The sequence below is a fragment of the Terrapene carolina genome, unplaced genomic scaffold (assembly GCF_002925995.2).
Source record: "Terrapene carolina triunguis isolate 2854851 unplaced genomic scaffold, T_m_triunguis-2.0 Scaffold50375, whole genome shotgun sequence".
In the NCBI taxonomy this organism is placed as follows: domain Eukaryota; kingdom Metazoa; phylum Chordata; order Testudines; family Emydidae; genus Terrapene; species Terrapene triunguis.
Genome location: NW_020714726.1, coordinates 10,032 through 12,943, shown reverse-complemented (window position 1 = coordinate 12,943; position 2,912 = coordinate 10,032).

Below are 2,912 nucleotides of genomic sequence, written 5' to 3'. Positions count from 1 at the left end.
CATGACCATGGGGAATTTAGCCCTATGGGGAGAAATTCTTATGTCACTGTGGTGCCTTGGAAATGTTACACTATGTGTGTGTATTTTACGAGGCTGAGGGATCCCATGAGGCACTGCAAGGACGAATGTTTCAGATGATAACACTTGACCCCATAAAAAATTGTATGACCCTCGCCATTAATGGCTAACAGCTGGCTAACAAATGGTCCCAGAGCATCTGGGGTGTAAAGTGTGGGTCCCAGTGTCCCTCTGTTTCACACAGATAGCAGTGGCTCCTGCACATGGAAGCTGTATTTTTCTAATACATGTCCCAGAGCTGCCCGCTATCATTATGTGTATACTTCTCAGCTTGTGAGTTGTCCCTGTTTAGCAGTTCCCAAAGCTGCACATGGTGTCTATGGGTGCACGAAGAGCAGCAGCACAGCAGTCTTGGCATTTGCCACTAGTGTGGGAGATTTCTCACCGGTGAGACACAGTCGCTGATATCCCCCAGCCAAGAGAGCAGGTGTGATGGGAGGCACCTCACCCCCTGCAGAGGAAGAGTTGTGGGGAGAGAGGGGCGTCTTGGAGGTTGTGGGAGTCAGGGATGACTGAGGAGCATGGAGAAGACACTGGCGACCAGCGTGCTGTTGGAATGGGGGCAGCCTGCGATGGGGAAGGAGAGTACGTACAGGAGCTTGGAGGATAATGGGAGATTGAACCATCTGAGCAGGAAAGTTCAATGGCTCTTTCTACTGATGAAATGCCAACAATCACAAAGAAAAATTGACTTTCAGCAGCTCTGCCCGCCTGTCCATTTACACCCTGCTCCCTGCCCCCACAACCACCAGTGCTGCCTGCCTGTCCATGTATGTCCCCCACCCTCAAAAATTCCAACCCTGACACACAATTATATCCCTCACCCAGGACCTAAACCAGGTGCCAGACACCACAGCAAAAGCCACAGAAATATCTCCTCAAACCAGGTTAAATTCAGTGTCTGTCTGCACCAGGGAAAAGGGGGATATCAGCCTCTCCGGGGTGAAGGGAACCCCAGCAGTTGCTCTGCCTGTGCAGGGAAGGAGAGAGGGACAGACCCTGCGGGAGGGAGAGGGGACATGGAGACTAAAAGGAGCCAGTGTGAGTAACTATTCCTCAAAATGACACAAAGCTTTAACATATTGCAGCCCGCTAGAAACCAAGACACCTCTTCCAGAGGCTGCTTTTCCGTGTTGGCAATTGCGGACGTTACCACGAGGCCATAGTGGGGTTGCTCATAGAAGGAGGGATGGTCCGGATGGGTGAAGTATGGTTCACGTTAATTTACAGTCTGAGACACCCCCTGCTCCAGGAGGACTTGTTCTTGCCCAGTGCACAGACCAAAGAAGCGTATGTTCATTCCCTATTTCACCCGGTTTCAGAACTCCGCGCCACTGTGATCTGCATGGTTTTATTTTTACTGCCTTTTGGTGCTTCTCATCCTCTACAGAAGCAGAGATGCAGACCCCTCTCTCCCCTGCAAAATGATTGTTTTCCTAATTGTTTTGAACCTTTAAGACTGTGAGTTTGAGATTTCAGCAACTCTCCTGTCAGTTATTCTTTGATCCAAACGAGCTCACTTAGAGTTCACAGGATGACTCTAGTTGAAGTCATTGGAGTCTCATGACCGGTGTAAATCAGGCCATTTATTTAAGTCCCTACATGTCGATTTAGGGTGAACTCCTGGCCCTGTTGCCATTGAACTCAATGGGACCAGATTTACCCTTTGTATTTAACTTTTGACTCCTATCTCCAAAAATCACGGCTTCATGTCCTGTTACAGAGAGCAGTATTCTCTTAGGGTGCTGAAAGAGTCTAAAGGAAAACCCCAATTTATGTATCATCTGGAGAGCGGCAATGGAGGGCAGGGATTTCAAAGCCCAGGGGCTGTGATTTTGTTCTCAGGGAGGCCAGTTTCCATTTGGAGTGACCCATTGAAGGCAGAATGTGAGAGCAGAATCTGGCCAGTGTGTGGCCCATTCTTGTTGTGAACCCTCTGGTAAGAGAGAGACCCACTGCAGAGGCTTTGGCTGCACTTCTAAACAGGGCAGTGAAGTTGCTGAATTGGAAAACTTGAGCAAACAAGAGGAAAAACCACACTGCCCAAAAAGAGGAAGCTACTTAGACAGCTAGAAGGACACAGTAAGACACAAGGAACTGATCTAAAACAAATATTTGTCTAAACAGTTTCCAATGCATTTGTAGTTCCAATTTTACCGGGTAAATCCCTTGGTGTTTCTGACAATGCTAAACAGTTCAAGTTGCCGTGCTGGAGAATTCCTTCCCAGATGGTTCTTGACTGGAACCCTGGAACCCTTCCTGAGTCCTTAGCACTAACTTTATCGAGAAACAGGCAACTCACCACAATCCCGCTCAGCACAGAGAGGAAATCTCCTTACTGTGACAGGAAGGCAGAGCCCTGAGAATCAGCATATGAATCTCACATGTCTGACATTCACTGTACTTGACAGTGACCTTTATGATTCCTCTGAACAGTCCCTGCAGACTCTCAGGTTGGCCAGGGCTCCTGGACAATTCCCTCGGCTCCGTGAGCAGCTGGAAAAGAAGAAAATAGACCCTGAAGAACTACAGCCTGAGAGCCTCCCCCGGGAGTGAAGAAATGATTTGCTGATAACAGAGGATTCAGGGGGCCTGGGGCAAAGCAATTTCAGGGGCCCCTTCCATAAAAAAAGTTGCATTACTATAGAATACTACATTCTCATGGGGGCCCCTGTGGGGCCCGGGGAAAATTGCCCCACATGCCCCCCCCCTGCACCCCTGGGCGGCCCTGGGAAAAATAAACATAGGGTTTTTTAAAAAGCAGAAAAAATCATGGACAATGTCTGCTTTCCTTCAAAATGTGTTGTGTTTTTTTTAATTGAAAAGCTGAAATT